Genomic DNA, 23,275 nt, shown 5'->3' on the forward strand with positions numbered 1-23,275 from the left:
CTGCATTAAAAAGAAGGAGCGAATATTTCCTAATTGAAATGCTCTATTCATTTGCTCTGGCTCGCCCGGATGAGATTCTAGGGCTTGGTTAGTTCAATAGATGGGAAAGACTCGGAGAATGATGTATTACATTCTGCTGCTTGATGAGAGAATGCCGAAGATTTCATTAAATGAAGGATTTTTGGGTGGCTGCAAGAAGAGTGGCACAATCGTTAAACAACCTCTTCATCCATGAAAGGCACGATGAATAGATATGTTCCACTAAAATACAGTATGGAAAATACATGCAGTACTGTGCACAAGTCTTGAGCCACCCCTCATTTCTTTTTATTCGGCTATCAAAATGAGAAATAGGTGCAATCGGTGAAATGGTAATACAGTATATAAGGCAAAAGCAGAGTTTGTGCTATTCTAACGAGCTTGAAAGTCACTATTTGGTTTGACCACCTCTCTTACTCAAGCTTTCTTCTAATATCCTTTGGTAGCCTTCAGGAATAGTTCTCCGGGCTTCTTGAAAGACTTTCAAAGCTCTTCTTTGGATGCTGTCTGCCTTTTCTGTTTTCTGCTAAGCCCTATTTAAGCCTATTTGCCACATAAGAACTCGAAAAACGTATCCGTGCCTTCATCACTTCTAGACTGGACTATTGCAACTCTCTCTGCAATTAGTCCAAAATGCAGCAGCACGTCTCTTAACTGGCACCAGAAGGCATAAGCACATCACCCCTGTCCCCACTAACTTACACTAGCTTCCTGTCAAATATCGCATTGATTTCAAAATCCTTCTGCTCACTTTTAAAATTCTAAGTAATCTGGCCCCTAGCTACTTAACTGATCTCCTTGATCTGTGCAACCCAACGATAGCACTGAGATCCTCCAGCCAACTGCTCCTAATCCAACGAAGGTCTGGTTTAAAAACCAGAGGTGACCGTGCTTTGGCCATTGCTTCCACTCTGGAATAATCTCCCAGTCGACATCGGAATCAATTCAGTCTTTCAAATCACACTTAAAAAATACCTGTTCAACTTAGCTTTTGAAGCAAATTAGTTTGACTTTCATTCGGCCTACACTACACCATGTAAATGTAATTTTAATTATAATTGTACTATTATTATACCGCATTGCGGTTTTATTGTGAAGCACTTTGATGTACGCCAGTCTTTTAAATGTGCTATAGAAATAAACTTTGACTTGACTTGAAGATGATCCCACACTGTTGAGGTCTGGACTTAGAGGAGGCCAATCCACGACTGATCGGACAGTTTCCAGTTTCCTCAAAAGACACAACATACACCATGTCGAGATAGCCCAAGTTTTCAGTTAATAGCTCTTTGCAAATTGAGTTGTTGGCGCAAAAATACTTACCTTCAGAAAGCCTGGATAACTAGAACGAGAAAGTCTGGCCCCTTGGAAGCAAAGTTTGAGGGGTGATTCATCTTATTCAAGCACTACTTATCCAGGCAGCAAGCATTATTGTGACTCGCAGTGTGAAAGGTTATGTTTCAAGCTTAAATCACAAAGTCGGGTTGGAACAAAGATCGGAGACTCCACAGATCTGTCCAGTGTGCCGAGGTAAAAATATTTTTAGATAGAGATTGCTCTCAATTGCCACTGGTGAAATTACCAGATAGAGGTTAAACACGATGTTAACATGAATTACCTGCAAGCAAATACAGCATCCATAAAAGTTTGAACTGATTAGGCTGAACGTAATCAAAGCATCTAGCCCAAACAGGGAAATGCACTGTAGGTCTGCGAGCCATTAAGATGACCTAATGCAGTTTAATACAAGAGTTTTCCATCCTTGAGGATAAACAGTAAGATGAGATCATTTTTTATTTTCTCTGTAACAATACACAGTAATGAAGTAATCAAGCATTGTCAGAAAGTACTGTATTTTTATTTATCTCAATCAAATAATGTTTAAAGGGATTTTTCCCACTATATTACACAAACTCTACATTTAATATGCATCCATACTTACAATAGTTAATAAACAAAAAAAACAATACTGAAATCAGCCTTAGTTTAAATCTTAAAGTTTGAAACTTAATGCCACTAGGATCTCAAACTCTTTTATAACATGCAGGGAAAAAAGCACACACTTCACTTATAGGATACTTTAGCAGTAATTACTGGAGCCCTTTGTTGCTGTGTCGTGTTTCACTGGATCATAGTAAGGGAGCAGTTTGTAGCAGTGGGGGCATAATTAGTGATAGGCTTTGGACATGTCATACTCTGTTAGTCAGCCTCGCTTTAATTCCTTTGTCTCCTCTCTGCTCCGAGCGTTTATTCAGGTTGTGTGCCTTTACACAGGCATCACAGTGCATGAGCATGCTTAATGTATCTAGTAAAGGTTTGTTTTGCCTTATATAAGTCCTGGCCACATTTTTAGGTACACCTGTTCAACAGCTTGTCAGTGCAAATATCTAATCAAACAGTCACATGTTAGCAACTCAGTGTATTTAGACATGTGGCCATGGTTTAGATCAGGGGTGTCCAACTCGAGGCCTCAAGGACCGGTGTCCTGCAGGGTATAGATGTGTTTTTGATCCAACACAGCTGATTTAAATGGCTAAATGATCTCCTCAACATGTCTTGAAGTTCTCCAGAGGCCTGGTAATAAATTAATCATTTGATTCAGGTGTGTTGACCCAGGGTGCGATCTAAAAGGACATTGGCCTTTGAGGCCTGGAGTTGGACACCCCTGGTCTAGATAACCTGCTGAAGTTCAAACTGAGCATGAGAATGAGAGATGTAAGGTGATTTAAGTGACTTTGAATGTGCCATGGATGTTGGTGCCAGATGGGGTAGTCTGAGTGTTTCACAAACATCTCTAGGGTTTTAAAAAAGTGTCTTGATGATGATGTAGAAATAAATACGTGTTGCAACCACGGTATGCAGAAGAGCATCTTGTGATGGAATCCTATAGAGCAACATACTCTTATGTTGAAAGGGCTAAAACAGGAAATAGTTCCTGAAGGTGGGGCGCTACAGAGTTGTTGTCTGGAGTGAGTAATAAGAGTTTTGCTGTTCGGCAATAAAGCCAACTTGGTGTTGAATCTGCCATCACAGAAGACCACACCAGGTAGCCACTCATGTCATCTAAGATAAGGAGCCGAGGATCAAATTTGCACAGGCTTACCTTAACTGGACAATAAAAGATTGACTCCTCAGATCAGGCAACGTTTTTCCAGAGTTTCTGCTACAACAGTTGGATGGTAGGATCAGAATTTGATGTAAACAACGTGAAAGCTTGGATCCATCTTGCCTTGTGGCAACAGTTCAGGCTGGTGGTGGTGGTGTAATGATGTTGGGGATATTTGCTTGGCACACTTTGGCCCCCTTTTTAGTACCACTTGAGCAGTGTTTAAATTCTACAGCCGACCTGATTATCGTTGCTGACCGTGTTCTTGCCTTTATGATCACAGTGTACCTATCTTGTGATGGCTACTTCCAGCTGGACAATGTGCCATTTCACAAAGCTCTAATAATCTCAAAGTGGTTTCTTGAACATGACAGCGACTGTTCTCAAACGGCCTCCGCAGTCACAAGATCTCAATCCAAATAGAGCATTTTGGGATGTAGTGGCACAGGAGATTCACATCATGGATATACGGCCAATAAATCTGCAGCAAATGTGTGATGCTATCATGTTAATATGGACCAAAAAATCTCTGAGGAATGTTTCCAGCACCTTGTTGAATCTGTCTCCCAAATAATTAAACGAGCTTTGAAAGCAAAACCAGCACTAGGGCGGTCTAATATTGTGGCTGGCGAGTGTATTGTGTTGTCAGTTCAGAAAATAGAATTTATCTGTATGAACATTTGCTAATATATGCTCATGTTTGTCTTTCTTGTGTCTGCGCCTGTCTGTACTAATATACCTGTGCAAGTGCCCCTTCGATTTCCAGCTGAACAAAAGAAAAACAAATCATTCAATTCTAGCCAAGTCCTACAAGCTAGAAAGGCTTCAGTATTCAGCTGGCTCATGAAGCTCACTTTGTCTATAATTAGAGGAAACGTTTTGGGGCTTTTCATTTTCCTTTTTAAGTAGATCCCAGTAGCAATGAAATGCATAAAAAAATGATATTGCATGATGCCAAAAGGTAGACTGGTGATTACAGTCAAAGGCCATTTTTTTTGGGCATGTGTCTATGCGTGGAGTTTGCAGAGTGGTTTCTCAACCTAGGCTAATGATGTGAGGGGTGGATGAAAGCTGCTTTGAGGATACAGTATACGGCTGGGAGGAAAAGCTTTTCCTTCACTCCCTTCCATTGCCTTTTCTCCAATTTTCCCTTTCTCCTTCATCCCCCTCCTTCATTTCCCTTCTTTCTGCCCTGTTTCATTCTCCTGCCACTCTACCCTTCCTATCTCTTCTCGCCTGCCTCTCCCCTCCCTCTGTTGTTTCCCTATCCAATTTTCCCCATACATCCAGTCCACTCTCTGTGTAGCCTCTTTCCCCTGCCACAGCTGTCTTCATACCTGCACTCATCTGTAACTGCTCTGCTCTGTGTGCTCCCTCTTTGGCTCTTTTTTTCCCACCATTAATTCCTGACCCCACTTTCCCCCATATGATGTTGGCAGCAGTTAAGGACACTGTTCGCAAATTGATGATTAGACACATTTTCAGGAAGTGAAGATTACACAGTTCCATAATGGGTTTGGGTTTGTTTTTGTTTTTTTTCCTGTTGCAAAAATTCACTTTGCACTTTGTGTAGTTAGTGTGGGATTGTTGCTTTAAACCTACAAGTCATTTTAAGATGTAGATTTATAAATGTGGAACATGGGGTGCAGGTGCATGCCCAGAGCCATTTTAAGGAATGCTCCTGAAGCTGTAACACATGGCACCTATGCAAAATTACAATCCACGTGCTTCTGTTCCTTCATCACGCTATATTAGCTTTACAGACGGAAAGAGAGGGGAAAAAAGCAGCGTCCCTCGAGGTGAACCTTAAACTTCCAAGGTGAGAGAACATACAGATTTTTACTCTCTGCTCTGGTTAACTGAAATGAATTACTCGGATAACTGTGTTAGGTGATGAAGAAGTAAATGCACTTAAACGAATTAGTTTTGGTGCATTGCAGCACGTGTGTATTCTTATTGAACAAATCTGGGTTTAAAGCACCTGGAATTCATGCGTAGCTATACTGATATTATTGTTTAGCACAAATGTCATGTAAAAAAAAAAAAAGATTGCATTGGTATTACTCTAGACCTTTATACTTTTCCATTAACCATCATCACAAGGCAGGCTTGTGGCTTATTCAGACTACAGATACACATCAAAGTCCAGTGTTTGCACAAAGCTTTCTTGTTGCCGACTATCTTAAGTAGGACTAATTTTCTCTGTATTCGGGGTAAATTAGGAATGCTTTCAAACTAACAAATATGGCTGACTGAGATAAAGCTCCACGCTGCCAGGCTGGGCTCACTCCAGAGGAAGGAAAAAGCAAACATGTCTGAAAGAAACATTTAGAAGTACATTTTAAATTCACTATTTAGCAAAAAAAAAAAAAACATGGCAAACCAAAATATGCCTTTTTATTCAGGTGTCTATGGCAAATGACAAATTATGCTTCTTGCTCCCTCTTTGTGTTAGTCGTAGACAGGTGTCTTTGATCCTTAACACTGAACAACAGCAAAAAGCACTTAGGGTACAAAGTAAGAAGTTTCCCTTTTAAATTGCAGGAAAGTACAGGCAGATGCATTTGCTACATTTTAACAGTATTTTCTTTTCAGTCTGCCCACTGCAACAACAGTTTCTACTGTCAGTTATTTGTTTGCCGCGTTGTTTTGCTGTTCCTGCTGTAATTTTCATAAATGGTTTATTATTGTAAAAATGCATGTGCACGTCTTTGCTCATGCACAATACACGTTAAGTTTGTTTTCATGTCTGTTATCGCGTCATAGTTCATGTTGAACTATGACGCGATAACAGCTGATCACTCTTAATTCATTATCCCATAAAAATTTATAGTAGCTTGGCGTCAGTATTATTTCCTCAAAGACATCAGCATTTACATTACTGTGCACTGTATTCACAAAGAAGTGTCTTTTACTGTTTACAATTCCCAGTATTTTTACAGTAGTGGTTTTTTAGTGTAGTAGTAGTAATCGGAGATGGGAAGTAACGCGTAATCCGATTACTATTGTTTTCAAGTAACGAGTTACTATTGCAAAAAAGGATTTAGATTACTGTTACTTTCCCTTAAACATGCTGCGTTACTGTGTTACTAAACCGTGATTTTAGTAACGCACGTCATTACGACCTCCGTGGCAGCAACAGACATGTGTGGATCAACAGTGGATAATATGGAGCGCGGGAGAGAGTACGACCATGCAGCGTTTAAAGCTTGGAAGTATTCACATTACTTTGAGTTTGATTCTGTAAAAAGTGACAAAAACATTAGCGTCCGCTGTACACTCTGCGTGGGAAGAAAACTTCCTTCTGCAGTGAAAAATTAAGCTTCAAATCTGAGCAAGCACGGGAATGACCTCTGCGGCACCGGGCAAACCTCCCCCGGCCCCACTTCTGCTAAACAGATGACAATAGATTTAAGAGCGACAGGACTTAGTGCCGCAGAATCTTTGATTGTATTTATCTTTTGCTGCGTTTTACTTGCATCTATTTGAAAGAGTGAGTGTAAACACAAACTTATTTTATGTGCTGGAATATGCTGAAAATAGGTTTAAATGTTAAACAAATTTCTTCCAGTCAGAGAATGTTGCATATAATTTAATTTTTGCTTGATGCAACGTGCATAAAGTTAAAAGATTAAAACTAATTTAAAACTAATGATTACATTTTATATGATGCATTATGCAGAAAAAATAGAATGGGGTGAAAGGTCTATTGCTTTATTACCTATTCAGGTTGTGTATCCTTTTTTTTAAAAAGTAACTAAGTAATAAAGTAACTAATTACTTTTGAAAATAAGTAATTAGTAAAGTAATGGGATTACCTTTTTCAGAGCTAATTAGTAATTAGTAACTAATTACTTTTTTCAAGTAACTTGACCAACACTGGTAGTAATAATAATAATAATAGTAGTAGTTAGTTGCTACATTTTGAAAGGTGGAGTATGTATTTATGCTAACACATTACACTCTGTGATGCTAACAGTTATTGCAAATATTAAAAAAAAAAAAACTGAACCAGTAAGTATTTAAAATGTTTTAATTTTTCTAATTCCTATGAGATATTTCATCAGACTCACAGCTTAAATGTGTGTTCTGTATCTTATTCTGCATTCATGGAAAATGTTGTAAACCCCCACCACCACCGGCTTCATTTGCTTGATTGTAATTCACTGTCTACTATTTGAGAAGTCGAGGCAGCTTTCTATTGATTTTATTTAGAAGGCTTCTACCCTTTATATTATATATTTTATTTCTATAATTCACCATGCATAGGAGAGCAATTGGTTCAAAGTGCATGCATGAATCAATGTTTCCCTGGAACTAGCTCTGTTGACTGCATGCAGTTCAATACCTCCTATTTATGTTTTAATTACGATGATCTACTAAGTGTAGGGAGCTCTGGCCTGCTCTCACAATCAGCAGCAACAAGCCCGGTAGAGTATGTCATATTTTATTCAATTCTATACATACATGTGTCTGCACAGAGGATGGTGATCTGTAGTGATCCGCTTTCACTGGCATGGTTACAGCTGATGTACACAATAGGAATTTGGTAGAAAACGCTGAACACATGACTGACTTTTAGGAAGCTACACGGGAAATAAGCAGTGGCTCATTTTATTTGCGTCGTTCAGTTTTGGAGGTTTTTCATGCTCAGTTCTGATGCTCTTCGTTGGCAGTGTAGCTCCATACTGGGCTTTAAACCCCACCGTGTTTGTTCTGTACTGCTTTTGTTTGGCACACAACAGTATATCATTTAATCAGTCGCCATTAGAAGTGATTGCTTAACTCAGTATGCCATATAAGTGGATTCTGGCAAGCCTTGAAGCCATAAATTTTATTGACTCGAGTAATTAGGAGAGATCAATAAAAGGCAGTTTCTTTCACAGTCTTGCTTTCCCAGGACTGCATTCGTTGGTGCGCTTCTCTGTTTCCTGGTTCCACTGCAAAACGCGATGACAAAGAACTGCTTTAAAAAGCTGAACCAGAAGGTTTATGATGTATTTTATGAACATAGGTATCTCAGTGCAACAACCTTTTACAGTGTCAGCCTGAAGTCAGGAAGAAATATGATTCTATTCTAAAGAGAAAGAAACCACCAGGGCTCCACTTTTCCAACTTCTTTGCAATTTGTTGCCGTTGTTTTATCTGGTGCCGTTTGCAGATGCTCCACCAGTAATACCTATTATGATACAGTAGAGAAACGGCCCCATAGTGTGTTCCTGTCAAGTCTCTTAAGTTGATAGCTGTGTCTTTGCACACTGCGGGAAGAATCCCTTTCTGTCAAACAACAGCTGGTGAAGACAACATGATGCGGAGGCCACGGACGAGTGAGCCATCAAACCTCCGTCTCTGACAGCATTTTGGCAAGCCGTGTTTCATAAGAGTCTGTCTCTCTCCGCTCTGCTTTTGTGCTGCATGAAGCAATAATAATTGTGCTGTGTTCTCACTTGAATGGTAGACGTATCCCCCGTGCGGCAAAAACAGTCAAAAACGGGAAGTTTGGAGGGATGTACGAAGGAAGACCCACGAATTAGCATGAATGAAATGAATCACACTTCTCCAGGGAGTATGATTCATTAGCTGGAAAATGTTCAGAGGAGGCACTGGTGGCAACCAATAAAACTAATATAACTTGTCCTTTATGAGCCTGAGCAGCTATGAAATGCGAGATTACACTACAGATGAAGCAAGTCTTTTGCTGACAGGGTTCAAAGAAAAATTCTTGCAAGGAATGGATCTACAAGCTGTTCAAGTGAGCTGCGTGAATTAAAAAATCCATGTAGGAAAGGCCACGAAACCATTTCTTTAAATCATTGTGTTTCATCCAAGCACTAAAGCATTTTCCATCAATATGCTACACCTACGTTTTCCTGCAAACTGTTATTGAATCAAGCCACAACAACCTTATCCTCAGCTCCATCAGGGCCCGCTTTCAGTCCAAACCAAGCCCCTATTCTCCTTTCCTTGATCCCCTCTGAAAAGCAAAGTGATTAGAAGTAGACTTAAAGTTGACTATAGCAAAAGAAACCCCTAAAAAAAAAACAACCCTCCCACCCTAAAGCTCCACCCATTCCCAACAGGACCTTCCTGAATCCCCAAAGCCTTGGGCATTTTATCAGCATCAAGGGATCAGGCAGTCTCTCCCACTCTCTTCAAACGGGTAGCCCGGTGTGTTCCGTGGCCTTGTGTGTAATCTCTTTGGCTGTCGACAGATCTCGCAAAGGGGTCAGCTGTGATAACAGGATCACTCAGGTGGAGACGCGGGCGGGGGGAGGAGACCGCTAAAGAAAGGGACAGAAGCTAAAAGGAGAAAAATGCAGGAAAGTGCAAGGTGAGCTCCCCCTCGCTCAGCAGGAGTGGTTCTTCTAATGAGAAAGAATACCTTCTTTTTGTACAAAAGATGCAAAGAAATGAGACGTGCATGGACGTGCATGAGCACAAAAGAACAACAGCAAAGTTAAAACGAGCGAATGACCGAGGCAAAATCACTCAACGCTCAAGTCATGAGAAACTCATCTTTTTTGAGACGTTTGCTAATTTTAGACATTGTATAGACAAAACAGCACGATCCCGGACAGAATAATAACAATCAACAGATTAATCAATAATGGCAATAATAGTACTAATTATACAGCTGCAGCAGAATGAGCAGCCGGCTTTAGAGCTAAATGCAGCACAATAAGCTTTTGCTGAAAGAAATACAATCATGTCCAAGCTATTATAGTGGAAATAATAGAAAATCCAATATTTGGTTACAAACTGAGCCCTATTTGACATGGCTGGATGCCTGACAGAGCAGTGAGGCGCCCTGACAAGGCTGTTTTGCCCTGTCTTGCCCAGTCTGCCTCTTGCTAACACTCTGACCTGGCATCTTATTAAAACTGCTATTACACATGGACTGGGGGGGGGAAATAGGAGCAGCGGTGGACATAAATAGTGGAAAAAAATGGAAAGGTGAAAGTTCGCGGAAAACTCGGGAGCCTCGGTATCAATTTTACGCTTGGGCATCCAGCTGATATCAAGCAACAGAGACACATTACTTGTGCCCCATCACACATTCAAGCATATACACAAAGAAATGTATGCATGCAGACGCACAACATCCACAGACTCGCCCTTTTCTCCCCACAACCCCCCGTTTTTTTTGACTCTCTCTGACACACACATGCTGAGAAGCAGCATGGTAGGCAGTGACACAAAGCTAATGCCTTGTCACACAGGCTGTCAGCAGATTAGCCAGTGGATTACACCCCAGCCATTAGATGTGCACAGAGCGAAAGGCCACAAACATGGTAGCAAGAGAGTAGAAGAGGAAGAGAGTGAGGCAGAGTGTGAGGCTGGCAATGAAAAGGCATAGTCTGGAGTAAGGCACGGGAACAGTTAATAGAGGACAATTTAAACTTAAAAGAAGAGGAGGGAAAATAAATGGCGACCGCAGAAAGCAACAAGTCACACGTAGTAGATTTTGAATGGGGAAGATGTAAGGATAAGAAGAAAAGCGATTGTCAAGAGAATTTGTTGCCAGAGCAATGGTAACAAGATAATCACAGAGACAGGACAGGCAAAAAAAAGTAATAACAATGGTAAAGCGAGAGTCGCGGAGAAAAACAGAAAAGAGAGAAAGGGGTGGGAAAGGATCCAAGAGCACATGAGAGTCCAGAGAAGAGGGAGGGTTGTGTAGTGTACAGGTAGGGGGGGAATGAAAAGGAGTGGAGGTGATGAGAGACATGAGAGGGGAGAGAAAAGGACGCTTGAAAAACAGAAAAGGAAGGGGAGGGGAGATGGAAATGACAGAAGCAGGAGTGGAGATTAGAGGGGAGAGATGGGATGTGAAGCATCAGAGGACAGGGTTGAGAATTCTCTGCAGTATATTAAAAACAATGCAGCATGCAGCAGACGAGCAAAGGCAGATGATAAGAAGTGGAAGATGGACCGTAATGTAAAGGATTAGTGAAAAAAAAAACATTTTAAAGCTGATTTCGCACATTTTTCACCCACAGTAGCCACAGGAATTCTAATATTATTACAGCCAGGGTTTGGCGTGTTTGGCGCTACACGTAGCTTACTCAAATGTCAATTTAAAGAGACAAACATACCCTGCTGCTAACATCTGTCACAATCTGCTCATTTCAAAGAGAATCATCTCGATTACCTTTGTCACTGAAGACGTTTTGTCACAATAGTCTAAAAGCTGATTTGTATTTAGATCATCACTGTACCGTACACCTGTCCCTTTCACTCCACGAAGATTCAAATTTGAGCAGAAAAAATGTTGCATATATTTAATATTTCTCTCTTTCATTAAAAGAAAGACAGAAATTTTGGGACGGGATCGATAGGACGGTACATTGGGCATACCCCGGCTGGTAGCAGCCCCCTTTTCTTCCCACAGATTATGTGTGTTTCATTCTGTTTAGTTTGTTTCTTTTGCCTTCTTTTTTCTTATTTTTGTTTGTATGTACTATAAATTTGGAAAAAGTACAAAATAAAAAGTATTAGAAAAAAAAGAAAGACAGAAATTACAATTTGTTTTAAGGCTACATTAACTGAAGGAGGCAAGGCTGTCTACAAAAATCTCTGTGTCTGAGTATCTGTGTACTTCCACTTTCAGGCTAATAACTGCATTAATTTTGGGGGGATTCGACTAGAATAGGTTAACATGCTTTAATTTTCAAATCACATTATTCTTCCCCTGCTATGCATTACTCTATCTTTCCTAGAATCACTAGCTTTCAAATTACATAGTATGTATTGGTGTTAGAGGCTGATATGAGCTGTTCACCAATATATCAGTATCAGCATTTGTAAAAGCCAACAAATAAAAATGGGGGGGAAAAAGGAAAGAAAGAAGAGAAACACCCTTCAACCATGTCATGGTGTTGATGTTGCATAGTTTGTACACTAGAGGGCGCCCTGCAACTTCCCTGTTGAAGTTGTGGTTTGTTTTTGGGTTTTTTTCGTTGTCTTTTGTTGCTACTTTTGCGGGAACAGTGGGTTGCTCCAACTGTTTTTTTTTTATGGTCTTCCTTTTTTATATTTTAACGACATAACTAGCTACACATAGCAAATGTTTGAAATCTGTTTATGCTTTATGTGTCTGTAAGAAAACAAAATATCAGCCAATATATCGGATTTTTAAATCGCCGAAAGTATCGGTATCGGTCTTGAAAATCTTATATCAGTCAAGCTCTAATTAGCGCACTTGCTGGACAAGTTTCACCCAGATGTGCTGCACGGTTCTCTGGCCTTAGCAGCATAAGTAATTTGGATGTACTGATGAAACAATCCCAAGCTTCATTTAGTAGTCCATTTAGCAAATGACAAAATTACATTTTTTTTAAATATTAATTGCAATTTTATCTCTAATTTTAATGATACTAACTATCTGCTGCTGTAGATAATGGGATGTGATTTAAAAAAGAAGACTGTATTGTTAGGTTCTGTTCATCTCTCCCTCTCTCCTGTTTTTTTCTTTTCTTTTTTCTAACCAGTCTCTGATTCCTCGTGGAGAGGTGTCAGGCCTCCTCAGTTGGTGATTCATTTTACAATAATCTACTTCACTGCCCCTACTGCCACCGCTACCTAAAGCCCCCCCCCACCACAAAACCACTTTGCAAATGTAATGACACATAATTGTCTGTTGGATTTGCCTGCTAGGGGCTTCGTTCTGAGCCGGTATTTGTACAAGAATGAAAAGAGGGAGATGTCAAGTTAACAGGGGCTAATATGAAATTCTGATATCCATTAGGACCGGATATTGCATTCAGAATAGCCATAAGAAGGATGCCATACTGTGCTAACACACAAGTCATGTGTTTATGTGCGCTTTGAGTTTCTAGTAGCATATAGACCAGTTGGTGATAGACTAAGGAGTGGTTTAAATGTTTCCGAGCTTGCATGTGTGTCAGCGTGTACATGCATAATGTATGTGCATGCATGCATGCATACAGGAGGATATATTTGCGTGTGTGTGTATTTGACAGCGAGTCTGATGTCATTCAGGACGCTTTAGCAGGTTGAGTGATCCGAACGTGTGCTGCGGAATGAGTTGCGACTCCGAGTGCCGGAGGGAGATGAGAGGGAAACTAAATATGTGAATCCCCACAGGATATTTAGACTGTTTATTATGATAAGCTCCTGTGTGCGCGCATCCTCTATATAAACATGAATAAATACACACATAAACTTGTGAAGTAAGAATGAAAGAGAAAGATGAAAATGCAAACGGGGAAGCGGAGAGGAAAAAAAATGATGAGGAGACAAAGGAAAGAGGAAAAAAGAGTTAGGAGACGCGTCGAGCAGCGATCGGCTCGTAGTTCACAGCCTTTAAAAACTAATTCCACACTGAGCTATCCATAGCTATCTCATATGGGAGCCATTCCACCTTTTAAACCAGCTCTCACTTAAAGCAGGCCCAGATGTAAGTCAAGGGGCTGCTTTGGATTAGCCAGCGAGAAAAACTCATTTCCTTTGCCATTTTACGAGCATTTAATTTGAAACAATTAAGATATTACGGTGCTGCGAATTCACTACACAGAGTGACAGCTGGGAGCAATCCCATAAACCCCTGAACCAGTGAATGAGCCACCTTGTGACTCTTTTCTTTTTTCTTCTTCTTTTTGCTCCACTCTCCTCCTCCTCCTTTTCCTCCATCTCCTCTGATGTTTCATCGAAGTCTTTGGCTCAAGGCTCTGTTCACTGTTCAGGTGAATGTACTACCTTTGCTTCAGCTGACATCTAAACGCTGCCGCCAATTAATTTAATTTAGCAGCTCGTAAATGCACCAGTTGGCTGATGAAAGAATAGCCTAATTTCCAGAGTCTAAAGGGAGGAAGAGAGTACCGAGGATGTTTACCTTCTGGACGGCTTTTTATTCATCTCGGCTTTTGTTGCATTATTGAAGTTTTAGCACAGGCTGCCTCACTCATCTTTGGAGAAGTACATGAGAACGGTGCTAACTACAGGGGGCAGCAAATGGTAAGCTGAGATTCCGATAGCTGTCAGTGTGGTCGTCATCATGAAACTGTTTTCTTTCTTTCTTTTTTTGCATACTGCTGGACATTTTTGAATTGGGGCACTTGTTTGACGTCATGCAGCTGTTTATTTCCTGGACTTTGATAACACACATATTGATCACCCTCCATGTCCTATCTGTCCTACACTTAAATAACTCTGCCACTCCCCGGCTTCAGATTCACGCGAGCTTTGTCAGCTTTCACCCATCAATTCACCTCCTCCTCCTCCTGCCTCCCACATTGGCATAGAAGGGCATCGGAGGTGTGAAATTGATGAAGGTGTGCTTGTGAAAATGTCAGTGGGGGATCACTGGCCAAAGAGAGAGTGAGGGAGAGTATATTTTTTGAAGGGGGAGTAGAGGGAGTGACGGATAGGAGTGGCAGACACTCCTTTTCATGAACACTGGACTGTAAAATGGAGGACCCAGTGCAAACAATGGCCATGATCAATCGGCTATGGTGAGAGGCTCCTCGTAAATGCCCACATGTGCTAAAAGAGAGAAAAAGAGAGGGGAGAAAAGGCAGGATAAAGAGAGAGACAGACGGAAAGAGACAGAAAGAAATGAGGTATGTGTCACTATTAGTTTGGCAAGGAAAAGTCAGAGAGGTAGAGAGCAGAAGAAGTAGATATAGAGAGCAAGACAGAGAAGGGTGGAGATAAATGAGCAAGTGGTATAAGATGATGACAAGGTAAAAAGGCTTTTAGAGTAAGGAGGAATTTAAATAAATGAAAAGACAAGAATGGGAGTGGATAGAGGGGAAACAGACAGAAAAGGGGGAGTGTGTGATTCGCCCTCAGACTCACCTATTTGAATTCAGGCAGGAAGGGAGAATCACAAAGAAACAGGAAAAGAGCTGAAATGTAAAACAAAGGGATCGTAGCTATATTACATTATCACATCGTTGCAATGATTCATCCTGTTTTAACTCGGTCTTTTTACTCAGTCCTGTAGATGGTTCGCTATATCAGTGGCCATCCCATGGACAGCTTTTTTTCACATTGTTTTATTGTTGCAATGATAAATAATTAAAATGAGCCAAAATTCAGCCAAAACTTTCCAGAGCTTAATATTTACTGTTTCCATTGTCATACAACAGAAAGAAAAAAAGAAAAGAAAAACAATAATGACGTGAGTTCAGGGATTAGCAGAACTGTTGAGTTACTAATCAACCAAGCGCTGTATACCTAGCTCATTAAATATGTCTTTAACATAAAATGAAAATAAAAGATGGCCGCAGTTACTGTGATGTCACCCACAGGTGTTTGGATTCCAGTTTTTGAACCATTAGCAGGGAGATAACATTTTGGCTGCTACCATTTTGGTTTTGTAGGGGGCATAAATGATCGTGTTTGGGTGAGAGGCTGGAGTCCTGACTTGTCAGTGGCTCAAAGTAGAGTTGGTGTCTAGCAGACAGTCATGATGTACAGAGGTCAAAGCGGCCGGTCCCCTAACAAAATCCAAACAGTTAACTTATAAAAGAATTAAAAATTATTTTTAAAAAGTCATCCACTGAATTAATTCGAATCAGTTTTATTTATAGCTCACCAAATCACAACAGCAGTCAACTCAAGGCGCTTTATATTGCAGGGACCCTAAAAATAATACAGAGGAAACACCAATGATCAGATAACCCCCTATTAACAAGCACTTAGCGACAGTGGGAAGGAAAAACTCCCTTGTAACAGGAAGAAACATCCAGCAGAATTGGGTCACCCTCAAGTGGCCACTCCAGGAATTGCACATTTTTGCACTTCTGCTATGACTTTATTTTTTTTAACCCTGCCTGTTGGCGCTTACTAAGTTCTTACCTGTATTTTCTTATAGTGCGCATAAAGTATACAGACCATATGTTCATTCTTTTGAGAAGGTCTGTATTTGCATGGAAACAGCACATAACATAACTCAAAGGCACAACAACTTAGGTATTGGTATTCACCGTGACAGCTGTTTGCTACTTAAGGAGGAGAGTAGTGGGTTCTCACAGCTTACCTGCATATGCATACCCTCCTTCTGCATAAGAAGGGCCCTCCACAGCTGCAAATGTGACTTCACGCTGACTGAATATTAGTCAAGTGCTGCTGCGGTTAGATTAGTTTTGGGGGAAAGCCCCTGTCATCCACTTTCACTTGTCCACCTCCACTTCCTTTAATCTTCCTCCTACCATATCAAGTGTATGAAAGCAGTGTTGATGCAGACTTGTAAGGGGAACACTGTGCCCGACTCACTTCACTCACACATAAATTTAACATTTAATCCAAATGCACATTTTAGCCGGTTTAGTGGACGGTGTCCTGAGCTAGGTTCCACAGAGTGACTCCATCAGGCAGGAGTTGACTCAATCTGTCCAACTCTCTCTCCCTTGCTACCTTTATCTCTCTCTTTGTCTCTGTGCAGGCCGCTGCACACCGCGGCTGCTCACGCCATCCCAGTTGATCTCTTAATGGACCTAATTGCTTTTCAGCTCATTGCACCCCATGCCAGCACTAAACTAAATCAAACCGAGGCCCCATCCACAAGCCTCATTGCAAATCTGATTCCGCTTGACATCATAATAAGGTGATATTGACTACTCATGACTCAGCAGTTTCAGAACAGATGACTAAGCTTTTGGTTTTCTCATCATGACATGCCCCGTGAAAGGAAAAACTGTTCAGGTCACATAAGAGTTCAAGTTACCTCCTTAGGAGTGCAGCCCATTGCGTTCCCGTTGTCGATATGCTTGCGACCCTCTGTGCGAAGGGCAATATTTGACGCATTGTTGCACACCGAGCTATGGATTATGCAACTAATACACAATGAACAAGCAGTCTGCGCTCGTGTGTGCTTCTTTGGTCTCACTACCTTTTGGATGGCATATTGATGTAACGTGCTGCACAGCTGATAGCAAGTGAAAACAGATCAAACATGAAACGCAGACCTTTAGTAAGCTCGTCTAATATTATAATATCTTTCGGATGTTATTGCATGAGATTTATGCATTTGAACCTTAAAAAATGTCAGTGTCACAGTGTCTGTGAACTTTGTCAACATTTAGATCAAAATTGGATTCGCTGCAGTGTCAGTCAAATCGGATCAGATAGAGAGACAGAGAGTTATAAGGATTGTAGCTTATTTATTCAGGATAACTTAACATTGCAGAAAACTATTAACCTAAAAATTATTAATTCGGTTAAAGGTTGCAAAGTTCACTCTGATTGTTACAATTTTTCTTTGTGCCATCATGACTTTTCAAGAAAATAACTAATAATAATACACAATTTTCACCCTTCGTCATGAGACAGCCATCTTGGGTCAAGGTAATTCTCGAAGGCAGCAATTTGAAAAAGATAAACAGGGTTAATTTAATGGTCTGGCATTAAAAGAGACATTAAAGTGTGATTTGTCCTCAGAGACGTGTGATACGACTGTGTAGTCTCCAAGTTATGTAGGTCAGTAAGTGAATTGTGCAGGCATTATCAGTGATTGTTTAAGTCTCTATACAGCTGTCTGGCGTCTGACCAGTAAATTAGTCACTTCTTCCATATCGTTTGCGTAGTTACGGCAATCAATCTCACGTTTAAACATCACAATCGTTTCGGCGACATCATAAAAACCTTGTTTTGTCTGTGATGAACTCTTTGACTATTAAGTCTTCCAATTTTTGACTAAATGTTAATTGCTCATGAAGGCATGACTGTATGCTTAGCCATTCATCACATCTGACAGATTCCAAGAAGGAGAGAAGTATTAGATGTCTCGGCCAAGGACTAGAGTTGGGTGTTGGTTTACATTTTTCGTGCCTTGGAGATATGTGCAGTATCACCTTGGCATTTGTTGCACTTAGCCCCCTCCACCCACCACCCTCCTTCCTCTCTTTCTCAACTGCATGGGCAGCGGCCATAAATAAGTCAATCTCCATCTGTCTCAACACATTGGATTAGATTTATCCGCTTAAGATAGATTGTTATCCCAAAGAGCGCGAGTCTCGCTTGATGGGGAAATTAATTTTACGATGACTGGTTTACTTGATCGGGACTGTGGGGGGAGGTAGGGGCTATAAATGTATCAACTCCTGGGCGAGAGGAGCTGAAAACAACACTCCTTGTTTTTGATTCAGATAAGTTGCCTCTCTTCTCTGCAGCATTATACATGGTGCTGTCTTTGGTCACAGAAACCAGAGTAATGATTTGACAGACAGTCATTTGTAAAGTGCCAGCAACTTGTCAAGGGTGAGAAGGCCTGAACCTCGGGGTATGAGAAGATTGACAGTGAAAGATATTGGGGTTTTTTTTGGTTGTTGTTGATTTTTTTAAATCTAGCATTAAATGTGGTTGCTGAATTATAAATAGTCTGTATAATCAGAGTTACTCTGCAAATTATCTGCAATCAAAACACTAACTGAAGTGTTACTGATATAACAGTTATTGGATTGAGTTGCACTCGAATTGACCCAAACCTGTTGAGCAATGATAATGTGTGTCAACAGTAGCCTTTTTTCAAATTCATCTGACAAACATTACTCAGAACCTCTTTAAGCAAAATAAAGGTTCTTTGTTTCTCTCCCCACAACTTATAGAACCACTCATCAAGCTGGTTCAAAGCTGAAACACAACACATAAATGTGACTTTAAGGTGTGATCCCAAAGAACTAAACAATGCACCCAGTACAAAAAATCATCTAATGAATTAATCTGCTTTGTACAGTAGCTTAAACTGTCCACAAGGACACTGCTGACGACCCTGCAGAGGGAAAAGGTTTAACTTAAGCAGAAATGATCCACCAACTCAAGCACCATGGCACAAAGGAGCTGTGAAAGGCTAAGATGCTGCACTGCTAAATGGGACTTGCGGTACTTTTAACAAAGAATAACTCTACAGTTACGATACTAGTGAAGCATATAGGGGCTAAATGCTAACATGCGACATAACTTTTCAAGATTTTCTTATTTAATCACTAGTGTACATATATTTATATTTATAGATACATATATATTTAGTCATCTTTTCTCTTTTACCATGTCTCTCTAATATTTTGCTCCTTACTATTTTTCTATTTTTTTTATTATTTTTTTATTATTTTATTTTATTATATTTTATTATATTTTCTCTTACTGCTGCTCATCAAACACATTTCATTGCAATGTTGACCCTGTGCTAACTTGCATATGACATATAAAACTGAAAACTGAAAACTAACAGATGTAAGTATCTGTTTAAAATCTGAAGCTGTTTCAACTTTAAAGCAGTATAAGACTGAAAAGTCATAGGATATGTCCGAAGTTATTACGAGTCGTTCTATAAACCAACTGGTGCCAATAGTTATGCTAGTTTTGAGATATTTGACAGGACATGTGAACAATTTTGACCTGTCGGCAAAACTAGAAGAAGAATGACATTTGCCTAATGTTTGTGTAAAATATCATGCCAGTACCTGCAATAGCTGCCAACATATTCAACCAGAATTCAGATAGCTTGCGTAGCACATTATTTAAATATCCACAGCGCTGACTTTGCTTATAATTGAATATGGCATTCAAATTATTCAACAGTCAACTGCTGATTTTTGTCTACTGAAAAAGAAAAAAGCAGTTCCACTGAATTTCAAAGTATTGAGAATATTTAATGTTAATTAGTTTTCTAAAGTCAGAATCATCCCCAAAGATTTATTGTGTGGGTACGTACACAGGGAAGCACATACATCAAAGGGTTTATTTACATTATTCATCTAAAGTGAATGCATATTGATACAGGATAACCTTTAGCATCGTTACTAGCATTTGCATTGTATTTACATAGTAAATGTCAATCAGTGCTTCACTTTGCATGACCCCACGCACATATAAATGTAAATATGTCCACTGCAGGATTTCAAACACTACTGACGCATGTAACACTAATGCATTATCACTGTAATACAACAAAGAAATTTTCCCTTGCTAGAGTCTTTAAAATTGTCCTTTTCCTGTCAGTGCTGGTAGGTAAACCTGCAGCAGGTGGTAATCTATTTTCCCAGGTCTCTCTTGGATCCTTCTTATTGAAGGACAGTTGGTTTATAGACTACCGTGTCTTGTTGGGCAACAAAGTTCAGCCACGATAGGGGAGCAAGGCAGCCTCTTGATAAATCCTACCCTTGCCCCCATTTATCAACAAGTGCTGCTGTATTACTGCTATAGATGGTGCCAAGAATATAAAAGAACAAGGTTAGAAGCAGAGCAGAACTGTAAATCTAATATCTAGTGCCACGCAATTATATTCAAAGATCAACAATATTGTTGAGAGATTTGAAAAAACAAAATCTCTTGCAGTCATGCATCAAGGGTGAATGTCAACAAAATTGTTTTATTAAAGCAAATTGAGTTTTATGAATGAAATTGAATCTTTAAATGTTTGGAATCTGGCACCTCATTGTTACAACCAAATTAGCTTTCCAACCTCTACTCCTTTTACATAAGAATAATATTCCAAACAATCCAAGAAAGTGTTGTCGTGATATCCACACATTTGTGATCTACAGTGCATTGTGCCTTGAGACACAACAGTCTCACTCCCACAATGCTTTCTCATAGCCAGCAGTTGAGGCCAATAGTTCACCTTACAGTAATTTCATCGAGTTGCTCCATGGTTCATTGTCAGAAAACCAACACTTTCTTTTTCTACATGCATAGACTGAATCTAATTCTGCCCTTACAAAATGAAGCTGGGTATAATTTGCAGGTGTAAATCACCATCACGGTTACTCAATCAGATACATGACGTGGCTGAGTGCCGGTAAGAAAACAGATCTGCTGACTGCAGTAGTCTGTCTCTCTGTCTCTCAGTGTACTATTGTTGGATGCTAGATCTACGTGTCTGCAGGGCCAGGTTGTTCATCAGAGGTTTTGGCTTGCTGCCATAGAGGCAACTTTTCCGAAAACACTATTGGTCTTAGTCATCTGTCTCCCCAGGCCATTGCTGTTATTTTCTGTAGCCCTACATCAGAGGTCCATTCACTTCACTGTGTTATAAAGAGCAATATTATCCCCTTGTTGTGTGACATTATGCCTAGGCGGTGACATAGACATGCATGAACCACATCTAGGAATTCTTAGACTTGGAGGTTCCTGATCAACAGGCTGGCATTGGTTTAGTTCCTGCATATGTAAAGGCAGTTTTCCTACATGAAGAAGCAATGCTTGCATGCATGCACTTTAGGTTCAGTTTGACAAAAGAATCAATATAAGATCCCTACAGGGATCTGTGTCTCTCAGGAGGGTTTAGAGGCACCTTACTGTACACAATGATATTTATTATGAACCAAACCAAAGTCAGGAAATGTAGGTAATGCTACATCTCTGTTTGTCCACTGTGGGGAAAAGCAACCATCTATAATCAAGTAACAAACACAAGTACAGTACAACTCGTATTTAAGATTGATTATTTTATGGTATTGTTTTTATTCTTGGCTTGGCAGCTGCATTTACTAGCTATAAAAGCTATAACTACTACTCAGGTACTGCACTTTGTAACAGATTCATCTTGTCTTGCTTACATAATACAGCATCTATACAAGTATTAGCACAGAAACTGATCATTTTGGAGACTACCTCTTTACTGGTAACCCATAGCTGAAATTAAAGGTACAGTGTATAAAATCTCACCACTAGCTGTCAGTAGATTGCAACTGAATTCTGTTTTTTTACCCCTGCAAAAGAAGTACATCTAAGGTGTAGCGCTAATATATTTTAGTCAGCCAAGAGATATCAAAAACATTAAATCTAGACTATACCTCATAACAGCCATGACCAGCCAGTGTTTCTGAGCAATTTTCTACACACTATGTTGTAGCATATTTGAATAATCTTAACATTTAGTAATAAATCAGTAAAAAAAAAAAAAAAAGCAGATATGTGCCAATTATATATTTTTCAGTATTTTATATTTTTACCCCTTGAATCACCCCAAAGACTCTTTTTTCATCTGTAGTGAGTGTAAGGTGTCAGTCCGCTGTTACCTCAGCTGTCAATCTGTCCAACTCTATTTACTCTGGAGGTGGCTGTAAAACTTTGTGGAAGGAGTTTTCTACGAATTGATGAGTCAGTGAAGCTAACTTCAGATGCTGATGTGAGTTGTTGAGGATATTCTGAACTTTTCTGTCGATAAGTGCTGCTCTTAGCCTCCGTTAGCGGTTGTTAGCCAGTGTTAGCTGCTGTTAGTCTATGTTAGCTAGAATTAGTAAAACTTTCTCTGAGGTTGGATCTAGCAATGATAGAGTCAAACATGTAGTGAATAAAGTCATACGATGTAAGATTGTAATTTTTTTTTTTTTTGTCAGAGGTAAAGTGTGCTTTTTAGGACACTCAAGCTAGCACTATGCCATCATAGTGTTAGCTTATAATAGGCTGTTGTTGTTTAGCCAGCAGCTGTCCAGAGTTGGGAAGACTGCAGGTCAATTACTGACAATAAGTAACTGCGAAAATGTCATGAATAAATAAGCATGTTTGTGGACATTTTTGTGTGTTAGAGCACTAACTTCAGTTCAGTGGAGTGGCTGGCATTTTATCCAGATGCTCGTTAGATTGTCTCTTTCCATTGCGGTGTTTCTTTCCATCAGTTCCTCATTTGTTGTATTGTTTTGGTTTTATAATCAGACTAGCTTTCAACGAGTGTCAGGTCTGGACTGCAGACAGGCCCCTTTCAGTTACCAGACCTTTACCACACTGTTGTGGTTTAACATAGGCTTGCTTAAAATAAGCAAGACCTTCCCTGAAAACAAACATGTCTGGATGGTAGCATACATTCCACCATGAAACTACATCCACAATGGAAGTCCTTTAGAGCAATGCTGTAACCAGAGATCATAGAAAGTGAGTGGCATTCTGTGACTTTATGCAACTACAGATGAAATAAGTAATGGTGACAGGAAGTAGGTAGGACCCGAGAAAAACGTTTCTCTACTTCTACCATGTCCCGTGCTCACAAGCCTATTTAAGCTAAGTTCAGTTTTAATAGGCTTGGACCCACAAAAAGAAACATACTTACTTTTGGGGGGGCGGAGTCTGATATGAGGGCATTATAGAGTCTTAACTTTGATTTGTAGATGAAGCAATGAACTATCCTGACTGATGATGGTTAGAGGGAGATGTTCCTGACCAACT

At 40.0% G+C, this 23,275-nt stretch overlaps 1 protein-coding gene across 14 annotated transcripts in view; it reads left to right on the forward strand.

Annotated features, from left to right (window-relative positions):
• LOC146675136 (receptor-type tyrosine-protein phosphatase delta-like) overlaps nucleotides 1-23,275 on the forward strand; it is a 419,238-nt gene that overhangs the window by 254,696 nt on the left and 141,267 nt on the right. The window lies entirely within an intron of this gene.

The sequence above is a fragment of the Rhamphochromis longiceps genome, linkage group LG3 (assembly GCF_057381845.1).
Source record: "Rhamphochromis longiceps isolate RC_006_pf linkage group LG3, R_longiceps_female_GT1.1, whole genome shotgun sequence".
Classification (NCBI taxonomy): domain Eukaryota; kingdom Metazoa; phylum Chordata; class Actinopteri; order Cichliformes; family Cichlidae; genus Rhamphochromis; species Rhamphochromis longiceps.